At 39.3% G+C, this 8,496-nt stretch overlaps 1 pseudogene; it reads left to right on the top strand.

The window, feature by feature from the left end:
- Positions 1-8,289, top strand: part of LOC103731897 — a 16,636-nt pseudogene extending 8,347 nt beyond the window's left edge.
- Positions 8,290-8,496: the final 207 nt, after the last annotated feature.

The raw sequence follows: 8,496 nt of genomic DNA, 5'->3' as shown, positions 1-8,496 counted from the left end.
GGGACACATAAGTTGCTTCTACCTCTTAGCTATTGTGAAAAGAGCAGCAACAAACATGGATGTACAAGTGTCTCTGCAATAAGATGAGTCCAAGGAGTGGTATAACCAGGTCAAATGAGAGGTTCATTTTTAGTTTCTTAAGAGATTTCCACACTGCTTTCCATAGGGCTTGCATGAGTTTGCAACCCCACCAGCAGTGGATGAGTGTTCCCCTTTCCCCACATCCTCTCCAGCATTTGGTATCATGTGTTCTCTTGATCTTAGCCATTCTGACTGGGGTAAGATGAAATCTTAAAGTGGTTTTAATTTGCATTTCCCTAATTACTAATGATGTTGAACATGTTTAAAGATGTTTCTTAGCCATCTTTATTTCTTCCTTTGAGAACTCTGTTTAGATCTTTAGCCCATCTTTTAATTGGGTCATTTGGTTTCTTGATTCTTTGTTTTTTGAGTCCTTATATATTCTGGATATTAAATCTCTGTCAGATGTGTCACTTGTGAAGATTTTTTTTTCCCCACTCTGTGGGATTTCTCTTCACTTTCTTGATTGTTGTTTTTCCTGTACAGAAGCTTTTTAGTTTTATGGGAGAGCCTTACTTGGGCCTCTGTGGGAGTTGATCTGAAGCCACCAGTTCCTTCCAAAATAAAATCTGAGAGAACCTGAAACCTAAACTAACCAGATTTACATACCGAATAGGAAAACAACCAAGGCACACTAATAATACAAACAGAAGCAGACTTCAACTCAACAAAAGAAGGCTTGAGTTTCATACCAGATTCACAAACAACAAAAGAAATCCACATGCCAAAATCACAATGGAAAAATAATAATTTGGAAAACCAAAACAGCATGTTCCCAGCAAACTACACCAATCCTGTAGAAGAGTTCTACAAGGAAAGCCTCCTAGAGATATCTAGAGAAAACCCAGGACATTGAATTTAAAAGAACAATCATAAACATGATCAAGGAATTCAACGAATTTAAAGAACACTCAAACAAATCAAAGAACTAAAAGAAGATAGGGATAAACTTCTGAATGAATTCACAAAAAAATAGAAACATTGAAGAAAACTCAGGCAGAAATGAAGAAGGAAGTGCAAAACTCAAAAAGACAACTTGAAACAACAGGAGAAAGCCTCACTGAATGAAGTGGAAAACAGAATATCAACACTGGATGATAAAGTTGAAGAATTGGACCGCTCAAGCAAAAATTATGAAAAAAAATTTAAAAAACACAGGAATGGAATATGCAGGAAATGTAGGACACCATGAAAGGACCAAATCTATTTGTCATAGGCAAAGAGAAAGGAGAAGAATTTCAGGTTAATGGCATTGACCAGATCTTAAACAGGATTGTAGAAGAGAATTTCCCAAAACTAAGAAAAAACATCCCCATACAAATACAAGAAACACATGGAACATCAAATAGAGAGGAACAGAAAAGAAACTCCCCACAGCATTTCATAGTAAAAATAGTAACTGTACAGAACAAAGAGAGAATACCGAAAGCTGTGAAAGAAAAACAACTCACATATAAAGGAAAGTCCATCAGAATTACAGCTGACTTATCAATGTAAACTATGAAAGCCAGAAGAGTCTGGACCAAGGTATTTCCAGCTCTAAGTGACTATAGATGCCAACCTAGAATACTTTACCCAGAAAAAATGTCTATTATAGTTGGAGGGGAAAGAAAAATCTTCCACAACAGGAATAGGCTGAAAGAATACATGTCCACAAAACCAGCCCTTCAAAGAATACTTGAAGCAATACAAAGAAGGAGAAAGGAACAACTATACCCCAGGGGCAACAGAAAGAAACTAAATGAAGACATAATTGTGGAAATACAAAATTAGACAAAGAATGCAAACAGTATTCAAAATGATGGCAACCAATGCACATATTTCAATAATAATTTTAAATATCAATGGACTGAACTTCCCAGTCAAAAGACACAGGTTAGTTGAATGAATTAAGAAAAAAGTCTGTCTTTTTGCTGTCTGCAAGAAACCCATCTCACTTTCAAGGACAGGCAGTACCTTAAGGTGAAAGGATGGAAAAGAGTATTTCAAGCAAATGGCACTAAAAAAACAAACAGTGGTTGCAATTCTAGTATCTGACAAAATAGACTTCAAACTAAAACTAATCAGAAGAGATAAAGAAGGTCACTTCATTCTGATCAAAAAAGCAATTAACCAAGAAGATGTTACAATCATGAACATACATGCACCATACTCTGGTGCACTCAAATTCCCCAAAACAAAACTACAGGACTTTAAGACACAGATTACCCCCAACTCAATAATAGTAGAGGACTTCAATACCCCCACTGTCTCCATTAGACAGGTCAACTGACAAAGGATAAACAGAGAGACATCTGAATTAAATGATACCATATATCAAATAGACCTAACAGACATCTGAATATTCCACCCAAGTACCAAAGAATACATTTTCTATTCAGCTCCCCATGGAACTTTCTCAAAAAATTGACCACATGCTGGAGCACAAAACAAAATCAACAAATACAAAAAAAAATTGAAATAATTCCATGCTGTCTATCAGACCATAATGCAATAAAGCTTAAAATCAACTCCAGAAGAAGCCCTAGTCACTACATGAACTCATGGAGATTAAACAACACACTCCTGAAGATGAGTGGGTCAAAGGAGAAATTAAGAAAGAAATAAAATCATTCTTGGAATTAAATGAAAAGAATAATACAACACAACAAAAGCTCTTGGACACTTTAAAAGCGGTCCAAAGAGAGAAGTTTATAGCTTTAAGTTCCTACATTAAAAAATCAGAAAGAGCACAAATAAATGACTTAACATTTCTACTCAAGACACTGGAAAGGCAAGGACAAATTAAACCCAAACCTGCAAGAGGAGAAGAAATAACAAAAATCAGAGCAGAAATTAATGAAGTAGAAACAAAGAAAACAATACAAAGAATCAATGAATCTAAGAGCTGCTTCTTTGAAAAGCTAAACAAGATAGACCCTTTGCCCAGGTAAACAAAAGAAAGAGCAAATCCAAATCAACAAATCAGAGATGAAAGGGGAAACATCACAACAGACACCCCAAAGATCCAGAACATTGTAAGGTAATACTTTAAAAATTTATACTCTATTAAATCTGAAAATCTAAGAAAAAAAAAAATGAATGGATACTTACAATCATGGGAACTACCAAAGTTAAACCAAGAGGAGATCAACAGTTTAAACAGACCCATAACATATAAGGAAATCAAAACAGTAATACAAAACCTCCTGACTATAAAAAGCCCAGGCCCAGATGAATTTACAGCAGAATTCTACCAAACATTTAAAGAAGATCTCCAAAATGATAGAAACAGAGGGAGAACTCCCAAATTCCTTCTATGAAGCCAGCATCACTCTAATACCAAAGCCTGGTAAAGATACAACCAAAAAAGAAAACTATAGACCCATATCCTTAATGAACCTAAATGCAAAAATTCTCTACAAAATACTTGCAAACCACATACAGACACACATCAAAAAGATCATTCACCATGTTCAAGTAGGTTTTACTCCAGAGATGCAGGGGTGGTTCAATATACGCAAGTCAATAAACGTCATAATTCATCATATAAATGGACTCAGAAACAAGAGCCCCATCGTCATCTCAATAAATGCAGAAAAGGCCTTTGACAAAATTCCACATGCATTCACGATAAAAATATTTTGCAAAATTTTCAACGAGTGAAAAGTTGGTGGATTTACAACTGAGTGACAGTAACTTTCGTGGACATATCCTGTTGCAGTATCTCATTTTATTCCAGTACCTCAAGAGGCAAGTCAAATTCAAAAGTTCAAACTATATTGTAACTGATGAGCAATCACTCTAGATAGAAGATACTACAGGGGCAGGAGAGATGGCTCAGTGGTTAAGACCACTGACTGCTCTTGCAGAGGACCCGGGTTTGATTCTCAGCACCCACATGGTGGCTACGAACCTCTTCTGACCTCCGCAGCACTGCACGACACGGGTGCAGGCAATACACTCATACACAGAAAATAAAAATAATAAATATTTTTTTAAAAAAAGACACAAAATCAGTCGATCAACTACTGTCTGAAAACCCCCGATGGAGAGTTTCAAAGATGATAGAGCATATATTAAAACACTGAAGAAAATCAGAACTCATGGAAAAAGGAAGGGTACCCAAGTTTTGTGAAAGAAAGAGCTGCTGATACCAAGCCCACAAGAGTGATACAGAAGAGAGCAGCTCCAGAAGACTCCTAGGCAAAGGCCCCAACAAGAAAATTTTGATGGAAGTGACGAGTTAACAAGGCTTTGGAATCGCTGTCCTGATAATATAGAAGCCTGTAAATCAGAAACAAGGGAATACATGCCAACTTTGGAGGAATTCTTTGAAGAAGTCATTGAACAAGCAGACCCTGAAAGTATGGTTGAAAATGAATATAAAACTGTGAACAATTCAAATTATGGTTGGAGGGCTCTGAGACTATTAGCATGGAGAAGCCCTCACTGCTTCCAGCCAACCAACCAGCAGTTTAAAAGTTTGCCAGAATGTCTCAAAAACATGGTAATAAAGCTAGCCAAGGAGCTACCACCTCCTTCTGAAGAAACAAAAGCAGGTGAGGATGAAGCTGAAGAAGGTAATGATGCTTTACTGAAGGAAAATGAAAGCCCTGATGTTTGGCGAGATAAACCTGTAACTAGGGAACAAATAGGTATTTGCCAACAAGTTGGGTGAGCACTGGAAGATTCTGGCTCCCTACTTGGAAATGAAAGACTCTGAAATCCAGCAGATCAACTGTGACAGTGAAGACATGAAGATGAGAGGTAAGCAGCTCCTTGTTGCCTGGCAAGATCAAGAAGGAGTGAATGAAACACCTGATCAAGTTTGGATTAAGTGACCTTGCAGAAATTCTAACTAATGACAATGAGACAAATAGCGTCTTTCTTTCTTTTCTTTTTTTAAATTAAAACTGTGATAAGATTTTGTTACCAAGCAGCATTTGATAAGAGGTCCACTGGTTTTGGTAAACAATAAAAAAAATTTTTTTGTTGGTCTTTTTGAGACAGGGTCTCCTTGTAGCCCCAGCTGGCCTGGAACTTGCTAGGTAGACCAGGCTGGCCTTGAACTCACAGAGATCTGCCTGCTTCTGCATCCCAAGTGCTGGGATTAAAGGCATGAGCCACCAAGCCCAGCTAACAATAAACATTTTTATAACAATAAAAAAAAAAGTTCTAAAGAGAATTGGACTGGAGGGAACATGCCTCAACATAACCCATACTTAACTATCATTCTAAATGGAAAAAAACTGGAAGCATTCCTATTAAAATCATGAACCAGACAGGGCTGTCCACTATCTCCACTCCTTTTCAATATAGTGCTTGAAACTCTTGCTAGAGCAATAAGACAAGAATAGGAAATTAAAGGAGTATTAATTGGAAAAGAAGAGGTCAAATTATCCCTTTTTGCAGATGATATGATACTACCTAAGAGTTCCCCAAAGTTCCACCAGAAAACTCCTAGAACTTATCAACTCTTTCACTAAAGTGGCAGGTTACAAAATTAATCTACAAAAATCAGTAGCCCTTCTATATACCAATAACAAGCAATTGAAGAAAGAGTACATGGAAACCTTCCCATTCACAATAGCCTAAAAAAATCTTGGAATAAACATGACCAAAGACATCGCTATAATGAAAAGGTCTCTTCAACAAAAATTTTAAGTCTTTAAAGAAAGGGGTTGAGAAGATGCCAGAAGATGGAAGGACCTCCCGTGCTCATGGATTGGAAGAATTAATATTGGGAAAATGACCGTCCTACCAAAAGGAATATATAGATTCAATGCAATCCCAATCAAAATCCCCAAGACATACTTCACAGAATTAGAAAAAAAATCCATAAATTCCATCCTTAAATTCACATGGAGGCACAAAAGACCATGGACAGACAAAGCAACCCTGAGCACAAAGAGCAATGCCGGGGAGATTACTGTATCAGATCTCAAAGTATACTACAGAGCTATAGTCATAAAAACAGCACGGTACTGGCACAAAAACAGACACATAGATCAATGGAACATCATTGAAGACCCAAATCTGAGTACACATAATTTCAGCCACCTGATATTTGACAAAGGGACCAAGAAGACACAATGGAGGAAAGACAGCATCTTCAACAAATGGTGCTGGCAAAACTGGATCTCCACCTGTAGGAGACTGAAACTAGATTCTTATCTTTCACCTTGCACAAAAGTGGATGCACAACTCCAAATGGATCAAAGGCCTCCATGTGAAACTGGAAACTCTGAAACTATTAGAAGAAAACATTGACAATAATCTACAAGATATAGGTGTAGGAAAGGACTTTCTAAATCAGATACCAGTTGCTCAGGAACAACAATCAACAAGTGGGACCAGTCAGGTACACTCTGGCTTCCTTCTAGTGTCTGGACCCCTACTAGCAGGCACTATAGCACAATTTGGGAAGTTCACTAAGGGGAGGCCTGAGTTTGGCACTTTCAGGCAGTCTGCTAAGGTCTCAGGCCCTAAACCAGGCAAAGGCCAGATCCAGGCACTCTCAGGCAGTCTGCTGAATTTTCAGTCCCTATACCAGGCGGAGGCCAGATCCAGGTGCTGTCAGGCGGTCTGCTAAGGCCTCAGCCCCTACCCTATTGTAGGATAGAGAGGTTTCTTGGTTTTGGTTTTATTGAGATAGGGTCTCCCTATATAGCACAGGCTGGCCTCTAATTCTCGATCTCCCTGCCTCTACATCCTGAATGCTGGTATTACAGGTGGGCACCACCATGCCCAGCTAGCCTGGGTAATTTATAAACAGAAATTACTCCTTGAAGTTCTAGAAGCTGGGAAGGCAAAGTGCCTATGGACTTGGTGTCTGATGAGTGCTCACACCTGCTTCCTAGCTGGCTCCTTGCTGTGTCCACACATGGTGGGAAGTGCAAATGAGCTGCCTCAGCTTTAGTGGTTGGTTTATTTCTTTTGGTCTTTTTGAGACAGGGTTTCCTGTAGCCACAGCTGTCCTGGAACTCACTATGTAGACCAAACTGGCCTTGATCTTACAGAGATGCACCTGCCTCAGCCTTCTGAGTATTGGGATTAGAGGTATGCGCCCCCATGCTTGGCTAGCTTTGGTGTGTTTTAACCCAGGACCCATTACATCCTAAGCAAGTGCTCTGCCTAAGCACCACACTCAGTCAGGATTTCTTTTTAATCAGGGCACCATCACCTGTCAACTGTCCCACAAACCCTATTGCAACAGAGATTAGGTATAAATTCTGGGGGGATGAAAACATTCATATCATAGTAGATCATAAGAACTGGAATGAGCTAATGCTTAACATAAAAAATTCAACACCTCCCTCCAACCCCCACTACCTGACAGCTGTCTGCTCCTCTTGGTTCTCAACTTCTCAGGTATCCTCTGACCTTTGCGGAAGGAGGCACCCTGTGCTTATGGCAAATCACTCAACTCCTACTCCCACCTCCAAGTAGAATTAACTGTATGCAGCTTGGCAAATGGAAACTCCTTGCAGAGAGAGGTCAATTCTTTCTTTGTTTTGAGATGGAATCTCAGGAGCCCAAGCTGGCCTCAAACTCTCTAGTTTGAGTGGAGGATGACCTTGAACCCCTGATCTTCCTGTTGCCACTTTCTAAGTGCTGAGATTCCAAGCATGTGGAAGGCAAATTCTTCAGAGGGTCTACCAGGCATTGTACAACCTGCAGCCACAGGCTATGTGCAGCCCCATGTGGTCGAAAATAGCTATGAATGTAGCCCAACACAAAATCATTATGTATACTTAAAACATTCTGAGGGTTATTTTGCAATTAAAATTTTTTTGTTTTATTTATTTTTATTTAATGCGTATGAGTGTTTTGCCTATATGTATGTAAGTGCACCCTTGCCATGCAATGCCTGTGGAGGCCAGAAGAGGGCGTCAGATCCTCTGGAATGGGAGCCGCAAATGGTTGTCAGCCATCATGTGGGTGATGGGAATTGAACCCAGGTCCTCTGGAAGAATCAAACCTGGGTCCTCTGGAAGAGTAGCCAGTGCTCCTAACCACTGAAGCATCTCCCCAGCCCCTTCTTTTATTTTCTTTCTTTCTTTTTCTTTCTTTCTTTTTTTTTTTTTTTAAATGTCACTCAATTGTGTGGTTTTCCAGCATGAACTTTGTAGAGAACATCAGGTCACAATGCAAAAACTTAGACATGCCTGACTCATTTTGTCTTTCTTATGGCAGGTACAGCCAGGAACCTTCCAGAAACAATAAAAGATATTTACTGAGATTGTGGCATTTTGTGATTTTTGTAGGCTTTCCCTAGGACCCTATTCCAGACTTCCATCTGTGGCCCAGAATTCTAAGAGCCATCTTCATCTGCAGTTGCTTGTAGGGGTGAGAGTGGTGGCTCCAGAGCCATGGAGGCAAGGAGGGATTGCACTAGTGGCTTGCTCTTGCCAGGCATGGTCTGCTGCCTTC

The sequence above is a fragment of the Nannospalax galili genome, unplaced genomic scaffold, assembly GCF_000622305.1.
Source record: "Nannospalax galili isolate Female #2095 unplaced genomic scaffold, S.galili_v1.0 scaffold113, whole genome shotgun sequence".
Classification (NCBI taxonomy): Eukaryota; Metazoa; Chordata; class Mammalia; order Rodentia; family Spalacidae; genus Nannospalax; species Nannospalax galili.
Note: the sequence above shows the minus strand (reverse complement) of the source record. Positions and strands in the feature narration are given on the sequence as shown.